The sequence below is a fragment of the Petaurus breviceps genome, unplaced genomic scaffold, assembly GCF_028583685.1.
Source record: "Petaurus breviceps papuanus isolate PSGF00001 unplaced genomic scaffold, PetGlider_PUasm1.0 90845, whole genome shotgun sequence".
Taxonomy (NCBI): domain Eukaryota; kingdom Metazoa; phylum Chordata; class Mammalia; order Diprotodontia; family Petauridae; genus Petaurus; species Petaurus breviceps.
Window position 1 is genome coordinate 5790246 of NW_027187359.1, and position 22315 is coordinate 5812560.

Below are 22315 nucleotides of genomic sequence, written 5' to 3' on the forward strand. Positions count from 1 at the left end.
GCCTCAGACACTTAACACAAAAACTAGCCCTGTGAACTTGGGCAAGTCACTTAACCCCAATTGCCCTACCTTCCCCCCTAAAAAACAAACAAAAAAACAACAATGCCCCTGCAATTTTTGCCTATTACAAACCTCATTTTAAGATGCCTGTTTGATACTTCAATATCTAGCCCTTCTCTTCTTTCTCTTTTCTCTTAGCCTTCCTCAACACTCAAAGGGATTTGTGATCTCAGAGATTCAGGACTCCCTTCCAATGATAAAGATTATATAACACAGCCATGACTGCCTACCTACCTATCCCATGTGATTCTCATCCATGTTTCCCTATAGATCTGTCTTAGGTGATCTGTCCAATATGCTAACGGGCTTCCTCTCTATAAGTATCAGTAAAAGACTCTACCATTTTTCATTCATTATTCTTGCCACATGACCAGCAGTTCTTCTCTTCTTAGTTATACTACACCTAGAAAATACCCTTTACTCCAGTTCTTCTTTGGAGTTCTTCATTGGTTATTTGTTGCAAGCTACACACCCACTATATACCTCTCCATTACCCTCCATAGGATAGTCATAATTAGTTCTATGAATGCAATGGTATCTTACTTCCATCTAGCAACATTAGTAAAATGTTATTATTGAAAATATAAGTATAATTGAAAAGAGAGGTCTTTACTTTCATGAAAAGTTTGCCATAAGTTAAAGTGCAATTCCCTAAAAGGAATCCAAGTAGGCTTTCCTCTCTTTCATGTTAATTGTCCAATTTTACTATCTGTCCCAATATATATACTATTGGACAAACTCTATACAGTATCCATCTAAATGCATATGGTAATTCCAGCAAAAGTTTTATCTACTTTGTTGTTCCTGTGTAATGTTTAGGCCCTATTCGTATGAGTTATTTCTGATCTTTTCCAAAAGGCTCTTCAATGTCACAGGACTTGAAGGAATCAACAACAATATTCTCCTCAAATTTATGGAAGACCTCCTCAATCAGAGGAATTCTCTCCCTCTTGGGACTCTGCACTGAATCTCCTATATCACAGTGGCAAACAACTTTGGCAAGCACAGATTTCCCTTTTTTATTCCTCAACTTATGCTTTGGGTTGTTTTGGGTTTTTTTGCTTTTTAAGTCTTCTTTTAAATTAAATTTTATGTTTATTTTTAGTTTACATCATTCATTTCCACAAGATTTTGAGTTACAAATTTTCTCCCTGTCTTTCCCCTACCCACCACCCAAAAGCAGTGATCTCACTGTATACCCCCTCCCCCAATCTGCTCTCTCCTATATCATCTTCCATTCCCTCTCCAACTTTCCAGAAGGGCAAGATGGATCTCCATTTCCCAGGGCCTGTACATCTTATTTCCCAGTTGCATATAAATAATAATAATTTTTTTTTAACATTTGATTTTAAAACTTTGAATTCCAGATTCTTTCCCTTCCTCCCTTGTCACCCACCCTTACTGGGAAGATCAGCAATTCAATATAGGTTGTATGTGTGTAGCTATGCAAAACATCTCCACAGTGGATATATTGTGAAAGACTGAATGTATTTCCCTCCATCCTATCCTGCCCCCCACTTGTTCTCTTCTCTACTTTGACCCTGTCCCTTTTCAAAAGCTCTGGCACCTGTGTACTTCTAACTACCCTCCCCCCCAACCTGTCTTCCTCTCCATCATGCCCCCTCTCATCCCATTGCCCCCTACTCTCCTGTAGGGCAAGATACCCTGTTTAATGTGTATGTCATTCCCTTCCTAAGCCAAATTCAGTGAGAGTAAGTTGCCCCATTCCCTTTTGCCTTCCTGTTCTTCCCCTCCATTGTAAAAGTTTTCTCTTGCCTCCTCTTCCATGAGATAATTTACCCCATTCTGTCTCTCCCCATCTCCTCTCATTATATTCCTCTCTCACCTCTTAATTTCACCTTTTAAATGTCATCCCTTCCTATTCAATTGATCCTGTGCCCTCTGTCTACGTATACCTATACACATACACACATAAGTATTCATATGCACATATAACCTCCTAGATATAGATATTTATGTATGTATACACATATGTATACATTTATATTCCCTTCACCTATCTTCATACTGAGAAAAGTTTCATAAGTTACAATTATAATTTGTCCATTTAGGAATGTAAATAGTTCAACTTTGATAAGTTCCTTATGGTTTCTTTTCCCTGTTTACCTTCTCATGCTCCTCTTGCTTCTTTATCTGAATGTCAAATTTTCTATTCAACTCTGGTTTTTTCATCAAGAAAGCTTGAAAGTCCTCTATTTCATTGAATGACCATATTTTCCCCTGAAATATTTTACCCAGTTTTGCTGGGTAGGTGATTCTTGATTTTAATCCCAGCTCCTTTGACCTCTGGAATATCATATTCCAAGCCCCTTGATCCTTCAATGTAGAAGCTTCCATATCCTGTGTTATCCTGATTGTGTTTCCACAATATTTAAACTGTTTCTTCTTGGCTGATTGTAATATTTTCTCCTTGATCTGGGAACTCTGGAACTTGGGTATAATATTCCTGGGAGTTTTCTTTTGGGGATCTTTTTCAAGAGGTGATCAGTGAATTGTTTCAACCTCTATTTTGCCCTCTGGTTCTAAAACAGAGCAATTCTCCTTGAGAATTTCTTGAAGGATGATTTCTAGTTTCTTTTTTTGATCATGGCTTTCAGGTAGTCTAATACTTTTTAAATTATCTCTCCTGGATCTATTTTCCAGGTCAGTAGTTTTCCCAATGAGATATTTCACATTGCCTTCTACTTTTTTCATTTGTTTGGATCTATTTAATAGTATCTTGATTTCTCATAAAGTCTTAGCTTCCATTTGTTCCATATAATTCTGAAGGAATTCTTCTCTTCAGTGGGCTTTTGAGATTCTTTTTCCATCTAGCAGATTCAGCTTTTTAAGGCATTCTTCTCCTCATTGGCTTTTTGAGTCTCTTTCGCCATTTGAGTACTAGTCTATTCTCTTCAATGAGCTTTTGAAATTCTTTTTCCATCTGACAAATGTGGCTTTTAAAGGCACTCTTCTCTTTTGCCATTTGGGTTAATCTATTTTTTAGGGTGTTATTTTCTTCAGTCAGGTTGTTGACTCTCTTTTGATGATTTTCTTGCATCATTCTCATTTCTCTTCCCAATTTTTTGTCCACTTCTCTTATCTGGTTTTCAAAATCCTTCTTAAACTCCTCTATGGCCTGTAACCAGTTCATATTTTTCTTGGAAGCTTTGGTGCAGAAGTTATGACTTGATTATCTTCCTGCCATTCCATGCTTTGATCCTTTTTGTCCCCCAAAAAGGAATCCAAAGTTGGATTTCTGTGCTTGCTTTGCTTCCTTTGCTTGCTCATGTTGCCACTCAATTACTTGACTTTTGAGCTTTTTGCCACAATAGAACTCTGCTTCCAGAGAGGAGAGCTTTGTTCCAAATCACTGGGGTTTTCACAGCTGCTGGAGCCATTAGTTGGGTGCCCTCTCTGAAGCCTCCACAGGATCTGGCACCTGGTCACACACCATAGGACCTTCACCCAAGACAGTGATCCAGATCAAAGGGGGTTAAAACAAGAGTGATTACCCCTTAGAATGGCTGCTTGGTCCCCCTACAATCTGCAGGCCAGGAGCAGCCACTCAGTGGCACCTGCACGGCTGCTGAGCCTCAGCCACTTCTGTCTTTTGGGGTCAGAGGCTGGACTGCACTCTCAGTCCCCCTGTTCCCAAGGTCCACACTGACATTTTACTTTGCCTTTGGCATTTATGAGTTGATAATTATGGAAACTGCCACACAAGGTGATGATCCACTCTCCCAAAGTCCACTGCTGCCACTGGTCAGGGTGACCCTGGGGCTAAAACTGCGAGTTCCCGTGGGGCTGGACTTGGCTCCCTGCACACTGTGATGGACCCTTCCTGCTGGCCTGCCTTCAGAGGGAGATTTGTTTCTCTCTGTCACTTTGTGGGTTCTGTAGCTCTAAAGTTCATTTAGAGTCATATTTTATAGGTATTTGAGGTGGTTATGGGAGGAGTTCAGGGAGTTTTCTTGCTTCTATGAAGCCATTTTGGCTCTGCCCCCTCAATTGATGTTTGTAAGAAATTAAATAAGGTTATTTCTGTTGTTGTAACTCTTTGCTCTACTTAGTGCCATTTCTGCTTCCCTGTAGGTGCATACAAGACTGTGATGTTAGAGTACAAATATAGTCATTCTACTATCCTTAATGGAGAAAACAGTTTGATATAATAATGTTTACTATTTTCTATCCTTCTATTTGATGTTCTCCTTCCATTTTTGTCCTTAAATGCCCTGAAGATGACTTCTTAGTTGCATAACTTACCAAACTTTCTTTAAACTCATTTTATCCTCCACTGCTTCTCCCTGTTTTATGAGATTATGCTGTTCATATTCAAACATCACTGTTTATAAGATTTTCAAAATGAGTTTATATCCTAAACCGGTGTTGCCTTTGGCAGCTGTTTCTCTCTGTTTAACAAGTAAATCATATGTTTGCAGACTAAAGTGCTTTCTGAGCTCTTTGGGGTTCCTGGTTATAGCAATTATATTATACTGATTAAATTTCTGCATAAAAGAACTACGATTGTTGTCAATATAACTTCCATCAATTACAATTTTTGTTTAAACAGTTCAGGATTGAATTTTCAATTATACATATCTTTTCCTTATTATTCTTTTTTATAATAAATTCTGATATAAGCTCTAGCAAATAAGTGATTTGACTGGGCACAGATGACTGACTCAGAAATAACTACTGCCCCCCCCCCAGTTATCAGTCTTTTCCTGTCTGTCACAATGTAGTCAATTTCATTCTTTGTGATGTTATTTGATGGTTGCTAAGTCTAGACCCTACCATTTTTTTTAAAGAAAGTGTTTATGACATAGAAGTACAAGGCTTTATAATCTACAACTCTTTGGCATCTGTCTCATTTCTTTCTCCTGACCCAAACTGTCCCATATACTTCTCCCTACCCCCAACTTTTCCAAGTTTTGTACTGAAGTCATCACCAGTCATCTGAGTATATGCTGATCTGTAGGGTTTCATCAAGTTCTTCTAAGAACTTCTTTCCATCTTCTTCCTTTACCATCCATGTTAAAGAAGCTGAAATTATTTTCATATTGTTTTCCTTTTTGCAAATACTTATCACTAATAATGAAATATATGATGACCAAATAGTCCATAAAATACTATCTCTCGTTGATTTGGGGTATACAATAAATACAATATACCAACTCCTTTCTTTGCTTCTCCAAAGAGTACCTATGAGTCATCTTCTTCATTTACCTGCAACTTCTTTCTCTCTTCTGGTTTCCTTTAGAGTAAGAGTGTCAAGACTGATTTGGATAAGGTTCTCCAGACATATGCCCTCTTGTTAATCACTGGATGATGATCTCATATTTAGAGTATTAAATTCAAATTCAAGTTTATAGATGGTCTAAATCAAGCAGGCTAGACTGGCTTTGGTAAACTGTAAAACTCCTTTTTAAAAATATCTCATTTTTTATTCTAAGCAAACACTGAAAAAATATTTCCACATACATAGCAGAACAAAAAATGATTGTATATGAGACCCTCAATTTCCATCTCATACCATTTCCTTTTTTCAAAAGTATATAATTATATATATTACTTTCAAAATGTCTACTAGTCTATGCTTCCTTCTGTGTACTTCTCCATATCCTCATCTTTTCCAAGTTTTGTAATGATGTCATCATCTCAGAGTATATGCTGATTTTAAAGTCTTATTCAAGCCCGAATTATTTAAACAGTTTTTGTAATTAACAGAAATGATACTTATATTAATTATAAGCTGTTCTTTTCTGTACATTTTTAAATACTTCAATGGCTCTTTTATTTTTACATAACTATTATTAATCTCTCCTTCCCCTCCAATTCTTACCACCAATTTAAAAAAGAGAAAAGAAAAAAAGCTAACAAAGAGTATAGTCAACCAAAACAAATCCAAATAATAACCATGTCCAAAAATGTATGTCTTTTTCTGTACCCTGAGACCATCACCTCTCTGTCAGAAAGCCTATACCCTGCTTCATTACAGGTTTTAAGCTTTTCAAAGTTGCTTTTCTTTACAATGTTGTTGTACTTGTATAAATTGTTCTGATTCTTACTGTACTCTGCACCAGTTCACACAAGTGTTCTCTGAACTCATCCCTTCTGTCATTTTATACCTCACAATAATACTGTATGGCATTCCTATAACAACAATTTGTTCAATCATTCCTCAACTGATGGTACCATTTTAGGTTCAAATTCTTTTCTTTTTTACCTTTTTAATTCCTTTCAAAATAACAAAGTTTGTTTTGTATATGGCAATTCTCTCTCCAGTATTATCTTCCCTCCTAACTACATCTGTATCCCCTTATTTCCCTGCTTTGTTTGATAGATTCCTACACTCCATATGTGTCTTGTGAGATTTCAACCCTATTTTGTTGATTTCAGTTATCAGTGAATTTCACCTAATACTTGTTTCTTCCATCCCTTCCTCCATATTTACATCCTCTTCTCATGTACCCCAATTATTAAAATGGCAAATTTCAACCCCTATTTCCTCCTTTCTACACTAGTTGTATTCCTTTCATACTCCTTTATAGCTTTTCCCTCTTAAAAAAACCCTCAGAACAGAACCAATCTACTTACTTCTCCTGTTTTGCTTAATCACTTAAAATTCTTTGAAAACATTAAAGTTCTGAAGGGACATTTGTTTCATCTTCCTTATTATAGTGTTAACATTATATCATCATATAGTCCTTTCCAACTGCTCAAATAAATTTACCTTTCTAAGTTCTCCTGACTCATTTTTGCATTTCAAAGTTCCAACTCAACTCTGGACTTTCCATGAGAAATGTTTCAAAGTCCTCTGTTCTACTAAAAATTAATTCCCCTCTTCTTCCCCCATTCCCTGCCCCCATACTCAGCCTTTCAGGGTAAGTTCTTCTTGGTTTTAAGCCTCTGTCTCTTGCTTTTCAGAATATTGTATTATAAGATCTCCTCTGGTTTTTAGTAGAAACTTTCAGGTCATGTGTAATTCTTTCTGACTGATATTCCTTGGTATATGAATTTCTTTGCAGATGTATGTATGTGTACATGTAAACAGAGATGTGATGGAGGGAGGCAAAGATGGGGACAGGGAAAGATAAGGGGAGGGAGAGAGAGAAAATGTACATGTATAAACATATACACATATGCAAATATTTATAGATTTACATATGTGTATTTGTAGATTTACATATATACATGTACATATAGATATAATTTGTATATATGTATACATGCACAAAACGTGCAAGTGCTAGATTTTGGCTATGATGTTTTGCTTTTGGGGATCAATTTCAAGAAATAATCTATGAATTCTACCTCCATTTTGCCCTCTAGATCTGGGAAGTCTTCATTTATGAATTCTTAAAATACAGTGTCTAGGCTTTTTTTTTTTTCCATAGTCAATCTTTTTTTTATAAACACATTCATAGCTTATACCAACAGGAATTCCAGAAGTGAATGGAGAAGGGAAAACTGCATATAGATACCCAGTTACAGTACAAATCAACTGGTTATTAACATTAAGAGATAGGCTTTTTTTTTAATTATGGCTTTCAGGGAGTCTAGCAATTCTTAAATTATCTCTCCAATTGTTTTTAGATATTTTTAATATCAGATATTTTTTTCAGTCTTTTGATTTTGTTTTAACACTTCTTGCTGTCTTATAGAGTCACTGATTTCTATTTGGTGTATTGTAGTTCTCAAGGAATCTTTTACTTGGGTAAGATTCCTACTTTCTCTTCTAAGTTATTTATTCTCCTGCCAATTATTTCCTCAGGAGATTTTATTTCATTTTTTTATCTCTCACTTCATTTTTCCTAGTTATTCATGTAGCCATGGAAAATCCTTTTTTCTTTTGAGTCTCTGTTTGCAAGTGTTTATAATGGACAGTCTTTCCATTTCCCAGGCTCAGTTTCTGAATTAGAGCTCTATAAAGGGCCAAGATCTGCTCCTTTGTTCCATTTTGGGTGAAGAAGTCACCCTGCTTGATTTTACTCTGGGTTCCTGCACTGACCTCTATCTTCCTTGGGTTAGGCTCCCCTATACCTTTAAGGTTCAGAGTCCTAGATTTTCAGAGCCCTCTACAACATCTCGGAATTGCACGAAGCACCTGGGAGCCCCTGGGATAGCTTAGTCTGACTGATGCCACACTAGTCTGACTGATGCCACACTATTCATTGCTGCTGCCCCTCCCCCCCCGCCACACACACACCCAGGGCTTTCAAGGTCTCCACATGCATTTTCAAATGAAAGCCTTCTACTCTTGGGACCTCGGAGCAGAATTCTGTGTCTCTACATACAGGCTACAAGTGTCTCTAGCCTCTATCTTGTGCTGGGAAGCTGCTGGCTTATTTGCACTAGCTTTGCTGGTGGTCCTCTTTCCTACTGTTCATAGACTTTTTATTTTTTGTAGTTCTGGAGTAGAAGTCACTTACTTTAACTTCTCATTGGATTCTTAATCATTATTCAATCTGCTGTAAATTTCTGGGTTTTGCCAGAGTAGATATGTTGGAGATAAGCATGCCTTTAACAAAGCACTTCTCTTGGTCAGAAGTCCAAAGATCCTTCAGTGACCCCAATCTTCCCATGAAAGCAAAGACTCATACTTTTAATATTAACAGTAAGTGGCAGATCCAGCATCAAATTCAAATCTTGGCACTCTAAAACCAATATGACTTTCACTAAAATGTACATCCTCCCACACCATACAACTTCTCTTCATTCTCATTCTTCTTTTCTCACTTTTTTTCAATTATAAGGATAGTAATAATTTCAATAAATACAAATTGTCATTGGTCAATACTTCCACCATCTGGATCAACAATTGAATGGGATCCCAAGAATTTGTACAGATATATATGGTGTTGCTCAAAGAGAATTTTTTGGAACTGGAGAAGATGGAAAGAAAAGTGTAGGAGGAAATAGGTTCATAAGCAACAAAAATAAACAATAAAAGAAGTTTATGCTCCTACATAAGAGAAACATAGGTTTATGGAATCAGAATCAAGCAACTTCAAGGTTCAGAATAGAATGGGGGCTTAATGAATTCAAGAAAAATTAGAAATGCCTATCATAAGATTGACGACTGTTTTATGAGTAAAGGGACTTAGATACTCAATTTCCTTAATGTATATGAAGGCAGCCTTAAGCCTAATAAGAATGAATTTAACTTCTATAAATCTAGCACTTTATATTAAAAGATGCCCTACCATTGATTATGACTAATATTGACAGCATTTTTCTATCAACTACAAATGAATCAAAGGGGGGAAAAAAGACATTTTGAAGCTTTAATCCACCTCTTAACAAGTTCAGGATAAGGTATTTCCCAAGGTCTTGGAGTCTGGAGGCTACACAAAGCAAGATCTGACAATGGGCTTGTTGCTCAGTAGAACTGGTTTTCAACCTCTAATAGTATCCTGTGGATGTCTCTATCAGGAAATCAGAATCATAGATCCTTAGAAAGTTTTTAGGAGTACTTCCCCCAACTCCCACCATTGTTCCTTTCACACATAGAATTCATCAACTGATATACTATATGAATGCAGAGTTAGATGAAATTATCCAGTATTGGACATGCTTGTCATATATGGTCATATTGAAAAACTATAGGAAAAGAAAACACCTGGCTAGAGTCTGCCGTGTATCTGAGAGCCATTTTAGTCACATAGAGATCTTACTCAAAAGTGCTAGCAGTAAAAAAGATCCTGGTTCAAGGTTCCTGGTCTTGAAAAATGGAAAAGCCCACTAAATAGCTATTCCATGAATATTCTATGGATAAGATTCACCCAACTTCATTCATAAGAACATGCTAAGAAGCAGGTGCAAAGAATCGAGCAACTTCACTAATTCAGGCAATGATATGAGTCTAGGAGCTGAGGCAGAAACAGAGGCAGAGTAAATGATTAGCATGTTCATGAGCAGCACAAACCACAGACTGTGACTATGCAGAAGGAAATGTTAATTTGAAGGATTCATAATAATTCTAATCAAATCACAGGGAACCAGTCCTAGGAGAATGCTAGGACAGCATTTAAACAACCAAATAGCCCAGGAAAGGCTAAGTAGCATTACATATTAATTTATAGTTTGATGAAAGAAAAAAGGAAAATAGAAAACTTGATGGAGACCAAATAGTTGACCTCAAGTATTTAAAAGGTTATCATGTAGAAGAGGGAATAGACTAATTCCCTTGGGCCCCAGAGGACAAAGATAAAAGCCATGGAAGGAAACTCCAAAGAGCCAAATTTCAGTTTCCTATAAGGAAAGAATTCCTAACAGGTAAGGCTACCAAAAGTGAAATGGGTTGCCCAAAATGTAGTGGGTTCCTCCCTCACTGGAAGCCTTTAAGCAAGGACTGAATGATCACTTTTTGATTGTAGAGGGGATTCTTGTTTCTATTGAATGGCCTCTGAGGTCCCTTCCAATTTTAGGATTCTGTGATGGTATTACAGAAAAGCATATAAAGATAGCACATCCTTGCTAAACTGTGCATTCCATAAATACCTGGGGCCATATCCTAAATACTGCATTTGTCCAATTAATTAATACACATTTATTGATCATCTATTATGTGCTAGGCAGTTGGTATACATAAAGAAAAATTATCACTGCCCTCAAGGAGATTAGATTGTTCTCGCCCATCCTCTTTTTTGTTTTGGAGGGGGGAAGGCAGGGAAATTGGGGTTCAGTGACTTGCCCAAGGTCACATGGCTAGGAAGTGTTAAGTGTCTGAGGCTGAATTTGAACTCAGGTCCTCCTGACTCTAGGGCCAGTGCTCTATTCACTGCACCACCTAACTGCCCCAAGGAGCTTAGTTAGATTCTTTAAGAAGAAACTTGTACAACATATACACAGATAAGTATGTACCAAATAAGTATATACTAAATATATATACAAAATAAATGCAAGATAGTTTTGGGAGGAGGCAATAGCAATTGGAGGGGTAGGGAAAATCAGGAAAGACGTAAGGTAGGTGGTGATATTTGAGCAGAGACTTGAAAGAAGCTAGAAATATCACAATTTCTTCAGTCATTTCCCAAAGGTTATACAATTTATTACCAGGTCTTTGCTAATTTTAATTTTTTAAATTTTTATTGATTGGCTTTTATACCATTTTCATTTCCCAGTATATTTCTCTTCTCATCTCTATTTAAATAACAATCACTTATAACAAAAAAGGAAAAAAAGCAATTCAACAAAACTAAGCCACACATCAACCAAGTCCAACATTATATACAGTGTTTGAGACCCTGCCTCTACAAAGAAAGGAAGGAGATTCTTTTTTACATCTCTTCTTTGGGGTCAGGTTTGGTCATTATAATTGCAAACTTCAATTTTATTTCTTTTTTGTTATTGTTCTTTCCAGTCCTGCTGCTGAAGTTATTGTTATATTGTTTCCTTTTTTCTGTTTACCTCCCTTTGCTTCCACTTGGATAAGTCTTCAATTGACCTATTCTTTACATCATGCTTCTTTGTATTCTTCATATCCTTCATTTTTTACAACCCAGTAATCTTCCATTATATTCATATACCACAATCTGTTCAGCTATTCCCTAAGGGTTATCTATTTGTTCTCAAACATTTGCTACTCCGGTTTCAGAATATATGGAACCTCACTTTCAGTCTTTAATCTCCTTGGGATATTGCCTGAGATCTCTTGTTCAAAGAATATAAGCATTTTAGCTACTTAAAACATTTCCAAATAGTTTTCCAAAATAGTTGGACCAATTCACAGTTCTATCAAACATGTATTTGTGCGCCAGTTGGAAAACACACATTCTCAGAAGCAGAGGTAAGGAGGAAGTGCACTCCAGACATGGAAGAAAGCCTGTACAAAAGCACAGAGATGGAGTGTCATGTGTGAGGAACACCAAGAAACCCAGTATGACTGGACATAGAGTTCAGGAAATTAGGCTGTGGCCAGAATCTGAAAAGCTTTAAATAACAAGCAGAAAAATATGCATTGATTCTAGAGTCAACAAGGAACCACTGGAGCTTAGTGAGTATGTGACTGACATACTCAGATCTATACTCAAACAATACTATTTTAATGACTGTATGGAGGTTGGCATGGGCGAGAAATTTGAAGCAGATTAATTAGAAGAATACTACAAATATAGGCCACACCATTGGTAAGAAAAAAGTATATAGGGGTGACTAAGTGGTACAATGAATAGAGCACCAACCCTGGGATCAGGAGGACCTGAGTTCAAATCTGGCCTCAGACACTTAACACACACACACACACAAACCCTAGCTGTGTGACCTTGGGCAAGTTACTTAACCCCGACTGCCCTCCAAAAAGCAAAAAACAAAAACAAAAAAAATGAGAGGGTTAGACTAAAAGAATCCTAAAGTCCTGTCCAGTTCTAAACCTAAGATCTTTCTTCAGAACTGGAATTAAAGAAAGAAGAGGTGATTTGTGATTTCAAATACAGAGATAAATGTTCTTCTTACTGGTTTAGTTCCCACTCCACCACATTCTACCCACCCTACCCCACCCCATTCCACTCTACCCCCTCCACCCGCCCCTGGGAAAAATGTTCTTCTACCTGCACCCTGAGACTGACCTTCAAATTTAACTGTGATACTTGTTCTTAATTAAAATTCAGATGCCACTCAAAGTGAATAACACTTTAAGGTACTGTCATTCATTCATACCTTAGTGTGAATTAGGGATCTGAGAACTCTTTTGGCCCCAGAAGTGGGGAAGAAAAAGTATAGGGCTACCTGGAAAATGAAGGGTGTAGAAGAACCATGGGAAATTGAGAGCATGCCAAATAATGTCCCCATCCCCTAATTTATGTTTCAACAATTTTATCTTGGGCTAATCCTGCTTTGTTTAGTAAACCTGAAGACATTTCAGACATAAGCAAAAAAAGATTTATCTGAATAATAAGTAAAGCATCTGACCAAAGGGGAAAACATTTTTAAAAGAAAGTTCTGCAGTGCTTATCCACATTTCCTTTAAGAAACATAATTTTTGCTCATAAATTGAAAAGATGATCCTACTTGTGCACTTCTATATTTGATCTTGTCCCAACAGCAAGATAGAAATATGAGTAAAACCTCTTTTAAGTAGTCTAGAGGAAAGGAAAACACATACAATCAAATATCTCTCTCTGTCTCTGTGTCTGTCTGTCTCTCTTTCTCAGCAAATCAATCTTCCTTTCATTTTCTTTTTTACCACTGTAACTATGACTTTTTATTTCAAAAACATTACTGCTCAGTAAAGAATATAACACTTCCTATTTCTGAGTCTTCACTCTCTTACAGTAATTTATTAGAGAGTGAAAATTTTACTTTCACCTCACCACAGCCAAAGAAACACTCATCACAGAATCACATGATTTTGAAGTACAAAGGGATCACACAAGTCACCTAGATCAAAAGCACCAAGTTTTCCTCTCTCCTCATTTTACTGATGGGCAACCAGAAGCAGGATATCAGATTTTTTTCCAGATAAGCTCCAAATGGATACATGATCTACATATGAAAGATTACATCATAAACAAATCAGAGGAACAAGGAAGAAATTACCCATCAGAATTATGTTTGGGGGGAAAGTTCATGACCAAACAAGGGATAGAGAGGATCACAAAAGATAAAATGAACAATTCTGATTACATAAAATTAAAATTCTACAACACCAAAAAAATATCCAATGCAGCTAAGATTAGAAGGGAAATAGTTAACTGGGGAAAATCTTTGTAGTGAGTTTCTCTGATAAAGGTCCCATTTCAAAAATATGTAAAGAATTGATTCAAATTTATAAGAATAAGAGCCATTTGCCAATTGGTAAATGGTCAAAGGATATGAACAGGCAGTTGTCAAGGTAAGAAATACAAATTTTGCATGTCCATATGAAAAAAAAGTCCAAAATCATTAATAATTAGAAAGGAATGTGCAAATTAAAGCAGCTCTGAGTTTCCACCTCATACCCATCAAGTTGGTAAAGTTGACAAAATAAGGAAAATGACAAATGTTGGAAGAAATGAGGCACACTGATACAATGTTGGTGAAACTACAAATTGGTCTAGTTATTCTGAAAATCATGGAACCATATCTAAAAAGTTACTAATTTTGCATACCCTTTGACCCAAAGATACCACTGCTAGACCTATACTCCAAAGACATCAAAGAAAGAGGAAAAGGTCCTATTATGTACAAATTATATGCAGTACTTTTGTAAATAATAGTAGCTCATTGTATTAGCAAAGAACTGGAAAATAAGAGGGTGTATGTCCATTGGGGAATTATGGTATATAAATGTAATAGAATGCTATTGTTTTATAAGTGATTAAAAAGACAATTTCAGAGAAACCTGGTAAAATGTGTATGAATTAACAAAGAGTAAAGTGAGCAGAACTAGGAGAATAATTTATACTATAGCATCAACAATGTGAAAATGAGCAATTTTGAGGAACTAAAGAACTCTGATCAACTATGATTTGAAAGAACCAATGATGAAAAATTCTACCCTTCTCCTGAGAGATAGAGGTATTAGACTAATACACAGATTAATATACACATTTTTGGACATAGCCAAAATGGAAATTTTATTTGCTTGACTATATTTCTTACAGAATTTTGTTTTTCCTTTTTTTTTCAAGGATAGGGGAAGGGAATTGGGGAGATAAGGAGAAAAGATAAACACTTGACTATTAAAAAAAAAGAAATGGCATTTTTAAAAGCAGATATTCCCTTGCTTGTGTAACACAAACCTGAATGTGTATAACATATCACAAAATATGGAATTTCACCCAAAAAAAAACAATATTGCCTCACCAAAGCATCCCTCAAGATCAACAAGGATCTTTTATAGTTTGCTTGAATAAAGAGAACAATTTTATGTCATTATCTTCTTGGAAAAAAAAAACATGATTACTAAGGATACATAATGCTATTATAGCAAAAAGAAAATCAAATGAAGAAAACATTTAACTGGCCTTGGTTTTTGAGAATTCAAAGCTGAAAAAAATTATTAATGGGAAGTTACTAACTGGTGTATAGAAAGGTAACATTGAAGAGTTAAAGCTCTCAATTCAACATTAATAATCCACCGACTTCATTCAGCACTGGACATTCCTTCCAAGGCAGAGGACATTCAGGGAGGACTAACACCTCTGTGAGGAATTGCTGAGCTCTTTTCAGGGCTGTTTTCCACTTCTGGTGTCCACCTGGCACTCAAATCTCTCCTATGGCTCAAAGAAACTGTAGCATGTACAGCACCCATACCTTGGTAAAAGCTGTTTTGACAGATAGACTAAACTAGGTTGAGGGTAACTGACAGGCCTCAAATTAGTAGGTTCGTTCGGGTAGAAGGGTGGAGTTTCCAAGCATATGAAGATTCCCCTAGTAAAATGGGTAAGAGCAATGTTCCAACAGCGATGAAGGCAGCTGAAGTAGGTGCTGTGGAGCACTTAAAACTTGGTCAGATATCAAAGATGCCAAGGTCATCTATTGCATTCTGGGTCATTGCCAGATATCCAGACTTTTGTCTTGACCCTGGCCTTCAACGACTCTGGAAGACAGTGAGGTTGACAACTTTGTACAACTCTGCCTCACTTAAATCCAATTCATGCATGAGCCAAGACACTATCCCATGATGTCATTACTCTTCAAAACAAAGGACAAGCAACTTCTTCAACCCTCAGTTTGGAAAGTATGAAGAAATCACTATTAATTTTGCTTTAAAAATTGCTGTGTTCAGGTGTTCTGATCTGGAATAAAAGACTTGGTACCTTTAACAATTGTCCCTGGAAAGAAGCTACAAAAGATTAGCAAGAGCCAAGTAATAAAATGGAGATAAGATCCTAGATTGAATAAACACTAACAAGTTCTCTCACCAGAAGGGAAAGTTAGAGCAAGGATTACTCCTTTAAAAGGAAGGTGTTAAGAAATCAATTAAAGGTATAATAAGTAAATAGGAACAAGACTAAAAAACTAAGTGCAATTGAGAAGGCCAGAGGCAGCCCCATAGATGAGAAAATGTTTGATTAAATTTTGATGACATGAAGTTCAATGAAAAGAGTACTTATACATTGGTGGTACTTTGAATTTGAGTTTGACTTGCATATCACGTTTCTAAGTAGAAATTAGAACTCAAAATGCTAGTTGCTAATTTAAGTAAAATTTTTGTAGATAACAAATACAAGTGGATCATGTGCCATGTACCTACAACTCAGTTATCTATATTTGTGCAAAATCAAAGCTCTGAATTTTGAATACTTTAATTAATCTGTGATCTCATCAATTAGGCTATTACTTCCAGTGGTAAATCATGCCTTCCCTCCTATCCTGTGCAACTATTTTCTTTACATCTAACCCATAATACTCAAAGCCTTCCTGTAGTTCTCTTAACACTGTGTGGAGTATCAATGGAGGTTCGTTAGTTATCCCTTACTCAAAATCATTTAACATCATAAATTTCTCTAATGACATCTTTTCCATTCTCTGAACCCTCAAACCAATAAATAAGCTGTGAATAATAAATAACATATGTACTCAAAGGTATCTGTGTGCATACTGTTTTGGTGTGTTGGAGAGGGCACTGAAGAACTGAGAATTAGGAGACCTGGGTTGTTCTTTTCATGATTCTACTATTTAACTTTTCTAGGACTTAATTTCCTTACCTTTACCTTGTAAAATCAGGAGACTGAGCTAGACAATTTCTAAAGTCATTTCACATTTTATGACTATGATCTGGTGCAACTACTACCCAGGTACAATGCCTAAGACAAATTATTTTCAGTGATCTTATCAACTACCATTGATTCAATATTCATCTCTATGTAGATGATTCCCAATTCTACATATCTCTCCCTCATTTCTCCCCTAAGTTCCAGTTCCACATCTCCATCTACCTACTAGAGATTTTTATCTGAATGTCCCACAGGTATCTCAATCTCAACATGTCCAAAACAGAGCCGATTATCTTTCCTCCTAACTTCCCTAATTCTGTCAAGGCCACCACCATTCTTCTGTTCACCCAGGTTCCCAACCTAGAACTCATCCTCAACTCTTCACTCTCCTCCCTTCCCACCCCACCCCCACATCCAATCAATTGTCAAGTCTTATTCACCCTTCTAAATTCTTATTCTTGAAATTACCCCACTTCCTTTCAAGACTCAACTTCTCCCTCCTTCAAGTGGCCCCTCCTAATCCCCCGTGATTAGTTTAACCTACCCCAACTCCAAAATTTTGCATCTATGTTGTATTTACTTATCTATAAGTATAGTGTAACCTCACACCTAGTAAATGTAATTTCTTGCAGCAATTAATTTTTGTATATATATTCCCCACCCCACCTGGCACATAGTAGACTTATATTAAATGCTGGCTAAGTTGACATCTAAAGCTCCTTTACCAGTAGGAACTGTGTTTCTAAGGAGTAGCAGCACACACATAACAGAAAATTTTCACTCCCTGTATAGGCAGTATATTTTAAATGTCTAGAATTTATAAAACATGTTTAGAACAGTTAACAAGAATATGCTGCCAGTTTCTCTTCCTCAAGTAAATTTCATGAAAACTATTTAAAATATGGAATTCAAAAGTACTAAAGCACAAACAGTAGTGTTTACTACTATCATTGTTAATACCTTTCTTTCTTTGTATCCCCAGTGCTTAGCACAGTGCTTGGCATGTAGTATGTACCTACTTAAATAAATGTTCATGACTGAGGAACTACTCTGATCTTCTGAAATCTATCAGTATTATCTAGAGTACACTATACTCTAAAGGCCAATTCCACCTATGGGTACTAAGAAATCTCTCAGAACTCATAAAAGGTCAAGTTTTAATTTGGCAGACAAAGTAACCCAACAGGCAGTGCAACCCAATGCAACTCAAACAACAGCCTGGAACTTGAGACCCCTAAACCCAACTAAGAAACAGAACAGGTAGAAGAGTCCCCATCTTCGCAATCCACCAACAGTAAAAACATAACTTTCCTATTATCAAAGATGTCATGATAAAATTGAAAGGGTACAAGGCTTTAAGTAGAGGTACCTATATCCTCCAACAACATGAAACTAGCACTTTATATGCTGCAAGGAAAGACCAGATCATTCTAAGAATCTAAAGAAACAAACTCCTTTGATACAGCTTACAAATAATCACTTGAAAGTGTCATGATGCAGACAGGAAAACAGTGTATCCCATAATAGTAGCCACTGTTCTGAAATGTTCACACAGAGGAGTTAGACTTGTGTTGAACGGTTGGAATAACACTTCATGTAGAAAGTCCAAAAGTCCACCCTAATCTGGAGTGGTGTTTCTGCACAGGTCACCCTAAATAAAGGGTAGCCAATTAAGCAGCTCATGAAATCCTGGCTCTTGTTTATTATCAACCTTCTAAGTACTGAATTTGAGGTCTTCCAATATAACCCAAAACTGCACTCAGCTATTCATTTGACCCTTGTGCTTTTCTCCTACAAACAGCCCATTTAAACTCCAAATGTTCAGATAAAATAAAGGAGCAAAGGAGTTCAGCAAGCCAAAACTAAGTTATGAATTATAAAGCTCACTGTCACTTTATTGTTCATCTTTAAGTATATTTCTTGTCTCCCCAAAGGGACTACTGGTCCTTCAAGAGGCCTTTACAATGCCTACTAGCACTGTGTGCCCTATACCTGCAATAGGCATTCAATAAATATTTGTTAATGATCATGCCAGAAGGCCTGATTCCAAGGCCAGAGTAAGGAACTTAACAGAGGCATACACCTTATCTCAAACCCCACAGCTATTTTCCTTTTAGGGGCTCAGAACTCTGGGTCACTCTAACTGCAAGTCTCTTGTTTTCTGTCAAGACTCGATGACCGATAACCACTTCCTCTGCCAGGGCCTGCCTCCTTCACCTGCCCTCTGCCAGGACCTGCCCCATTCACCCCTTCAGCACTCGCTGCAGATTGTCTTCTTTCGAAGCTGCTTCCTCCAGGCAACATCAGCCCGGCTCATCACCTCTCCGGGACCGAATGCACCTCGGAGTCCCCAGCGCCGCCGCGTTCTCGAGTGGCAAAGAGCAGCTGCAAACCTGGCAAGGGGCGTGCTGGAGAGATGGAGAGGGTGGGAAAAGAGGGGACCCTCCCCTTTCCCGAGACTGAGCTTACATTGCAGTTTGCCCTAGGATCGCTTCCCCTCTAGCCCCATAATCAGCTCCGGTCAGCGACTCGGCAGCTGCACCGGGCACCCGAGGTGCTGCTGCCTTTCTGGCATGGCACGCCGCAGTTAGCACCGGCCCGGTTCCGGCCCCGCACGCTCTCCTGGGGCAACGCTGGGCACCCCTCCCCCTCGGGCCCCGGTGCGGACCCGGGGTCTCCCACACTAACAGCAGCCCCTCTCCCGCGCGGCGCTGAGCCCGCCCGCTGGGGGCCGGTCCAGGCGGGCTCCAGGGTCCGCTAGCTCCCGGACCGGAGCTCGTGCCCGCAGGGACCCCAGCAGGCTGCCAGGCTACCGGGCTGCCTTTCCTCGGGGGCGCAGCAGGCTGCCCTCACCCCATTCTCTCGGCCTCCTCCTCCGCCACCGCCCCCCAGTAGTACTCACTTCCCGGGGGTGGAGTTGGGGTGGGGGGTCTCCGGCGGCGGCAACGGGAGCCTCCTCCTCCTCTCTCTTCCTCCTCCTCTGTCCGCTGCCCGCGGCGGCGGCAGCAGCAGCAGCGCCCGCTCAGGCCCCGGAGCCGCCCCTGCGCCTGAACGTGAGCAGCCGCCCGGCTCGCACCGCTTTCCCTAGCCCCGAGCGCGCACCCGAGCCGGAGGGGAGGGGAAAGGGGGAAAGGGTGTTGGGGGGATGGAGGCGCGCGGCAGGGAGGGGGTGACGACGGCGCGCGCGGCTCACCGCCTCGCCCGCGCGAGAACAGGCACGGGGCGGGGGCGGGGCCTCGCGCGCGGAGCTTGACTACGGTTCGTTCGAGCCCTTCCCCCTTCAGTCCCTGCGGAGCTTGGCAGGCTGCGAGCTGTCCAGGGGGTCCGGGAGCTGGGGGTCCCCGGAGAAGTTTCTCTTCAGGCGATTCTTCAGGCCTTTAGGACAAAAAATGGCACCTGGAAGCGGGGCATCCCTGGGGATACTAGTCCATTGTTAGCGGGAGCTCGAGTCCCTGCCCCAAAGGTGGGAAGCAGAATTTCACTCCGAGAGGAGCCTTATTTCTACCTGTACTTGTGGAGCAGGAGGCGGAGTGGTCTAGTGCATGGAGCTAAAGACTAGGCATTTACTGTGTCCTGGGCCAGTCACTTAACCACTCAGACCCTCTGTTTCCTTATCTATGAAGTAAGACTAATTACCCACCTCCCTAGTTGGTTGTGAGAAGCAAATGAGATAATGTATTTTGTGAAGCCAACGTGCCATAATAAATGTCATTAGTGTTGAAAAGCTGATACATCCCTGTGCCCGAGGTCACTTTTATCTTCACGTGGACTAGAAGAGGTGACTTTTTTGGAAAATTGAAGCTTAATTCCTTTAAAACACACTAAGTGGTGGTTTTAAAATATACGTATTAGTTATGTTAGATTATAATTATATAAATATGAGACAATGTGACCCAGCCTTCAAACCATGGAAGACCTGTATTCAAAAGTGGCTATATGACCCAGGGCAAGTAACTTAATCTCTCAGTGCACTAAGCAACTCTCTTAAAAGAGATTATAAATTACAGAGATGATAATGAACTGAATTGATAGAGGGAGTTTTCTCACCCGGGGAGTTTCCTTATACCTGTGAATCACAGGTCTAGTCCTAATCGCTGTATATTTTTTCATGAAACTTCCCTCACCTTTATACTCCAGCTAGAGCATGCCCCCTTTAGACTATGCGTAAAACTTGAGCCTATTTCCCCTGACCACTTTTAGTTGACTGCTTATGTTCAGGTTTAGCATGGGGGAGGAGGGGGGGGAATCTGGGTTCAGGGATCATGTAACAATACTGTGGTCCCAATCGTGGCAGCAAATGAGATGTACGCTTCGAAAGAGAATTGGCTACTGAGCCAGAAGAACCACCCCCTCAGTACACCTTAAAAGGAGTGACTGCTCTCTGTAGCACTGCTTTTCCAGTTTCTAAGAATGGCATGTTTTGTGAGGCTTTCTCTTTTCATAAGAGAAAGAGGGGTACATTCCTCCCCACAACTTATCAGAATCTCTTGTTTAATTGAAGCTAGAGTTTGTCTAAGGGAGCCTGGGTGGGAATCTCAAGGCCTTGGTTGCCTCTTTTGCTTTTTTGTTCATTCCCTTAGCATAAGTGGCCAAACAGTAATCCTGAAATGGACATTTCCAGGTTTGGAGGCATCTTCAGGAGTCTGATAGGTTAAGAGATCTTGCATCTCATAGTTGAAACTGATGAGAAGCGGAAGTTTTCTGTAACTATTCCTTCCTCAGAGAAGGTGACTACCAACAGTAGGAAAAACTCAAGCCCTGGCTTGTTTTGCTAGAGAACTGTCTGTGCCTTTAAGAAATTGTTCAAAGAGGGCAGAGTCAAGGTGAAGATTAAATGATTGTTTAGCAGTTCCACAAAATGTTTCATGGTTTGATTTTTTAAGTAACAACCTCCTGAGAGAGTAGAATAGGAGTTATGAGTTACTTTATCATATTTTAATGAGTTGATGTAACATTTTAAGTCTTTGACAGTGTACATTTATGAGTTTTGTATTTTGAGAATTTATTTTGCGGAGAGGAAATAAATGGTTGTCCTTTAATTAAGCAACATTGTACATTTAGTAATGTCTGATCTCTTTTGGGGAGACTACACATGAGCCAAGCCTAAGCTTTAATTAATTTTCCTGAGGTTTTCCAGCATAGGGACATAACAAGCAAAAAACTTCAACTTTTCAAAAGCCAAATCCCTCTCTTCAGAGTACAGGTTACCCTAAGACAGAACTTTGTGGATACTTTAAGTGATCTACTTGCTGTCCAAAGGACTCTCAAAATCTTGCCAATTCTATGGTGCTTAGCTTTCCTTATAGTCCAACATATACTGCTACTGGAAAAACAGTAGCTTTGATTATATGGACATTTGTTGGCAAGGTGATATCTCTGCTTTTTAGTAAGCTGTCCATATTTGCCATCACTTTCCTTCAATGAGCAAGCACCTTTTAATTTCATGATTGTAGTTGCTGTCTACAGTGATCTTTGAGCCCAAGAATATTAAATCTGACACTGCTTCTATTTTTTTCTCCCTCTATTTGCCAGGAGTGATGGGAACAATTGCCAAGATTTTAGGGGTTTTTTTATGTTAAGTTATGTATATGTTAAGCCAGCTTTTATAC

General features: G+C 38.7%; 1 protein-coding gene across 9 annotated transcripts in view; it reads right to left on the reverse strand.

Annotated features, from left to right (window-relative positions):
- Window positions 1-19829, reverse strand: part of DTNB (dystrobrevin beta) — a 375244-nt gene extending 355415 nt beyond the window's left edge. For 6 of the 9 annotated variants that reach the window (XM_069072001.1, XM_069071997.1, XM_069072003.1 and 3 more), the window contains exon 1: window positions 19609-19826. The gene's annotated coding sequence lies outside the window, so the exon portion shown is untranslated. Of the gene's footprint in view, window positions 1-19608 lie in introns of all 9 variants that reach the window. The other 3 variants (XM_069072006.1, XM_069072002.1, XM_069071996.1) reach the window with 2 other exon arrangements.
- Window positions 19830-22315: the final 2486 nt, after the last annotated feature.